Raw genomic sequence first — 513 nt, forward strand, 5'->3', positions numbered from 1 at the left:
ATGCCTTTTTGGCAAAGTTCTTTCCACCTCAAAAATTGAGTAAGCTTAGAGTGGAAGTCCAAACCTTCAGACAGAAGGAAGGAGAATCCCTCTATGAAGCTTGGGAAAGATACAAACAATTAATCAGAAAGTGTCCCTCTGATATGCTTTCTGAATGGAGCATCATAGGTATTTTCTATGATGGTCTCTCTGAACTGTCCAAGTTGTCTTTGGATAGCTCTGCTGGAGGATCTCTTCATCTGAAGAAGACGCCTACAGAAGCTCAAGAGCTGATTGAAATGGTTGCAAATAACCAATTCATGTACACTTCTGAAAGGAATCCTGTAAACAATGGGACTAATCAGAAGAAAGGAGTTCTTGAGATTGACACTCTGAATGCCATATTGCCTCAGAACAAAATATTGACTCAGCAAGTCAATATGATTTCTCAAAGTCTGTCTGGAATGCAAAATGCACCAGGCAGTACTAAGGACGCTTCATCTGAAGAAGAAGCTTATGATCCTGAGAACCCTT

General features: G+C 40.4%; 1 non-coding gene across 1 annotated transcript; it reads right to left on the reverse strand.

Annotated features, from left to right (window-relative positions):
- Window positions 1–41: 41 nt before the first annotated feature.
- On the reverse strand, window positions 42–149 carry LOC127743172 (small nucleolar RNA R71). The gene has a single exon (XR_008004521.1). It is a non-coding gene; the product is annotated as a small nucleolar RNA R71 (small nucleolar RNA).
- Window positions 150–513: the final 364 nt, after the last annotated feature.

Source organism: Arachis duranensis, chromosome 1 (genome assembly GCF_000817695.3).
Source record: "Arachis duranensis cultivar V14167 chromosome 1, aradu.V14167.gnm2.J7QH, whole genome shotgun sequence".
In the NCBI taxonomy this organism is placed as follows: domain Eukaryota; kingdom Viridiplantae; phylum Streptophyta; class Magnoliopsida; order Fabales; family Fabaceae; genus Arachis; species Arachis duranensis.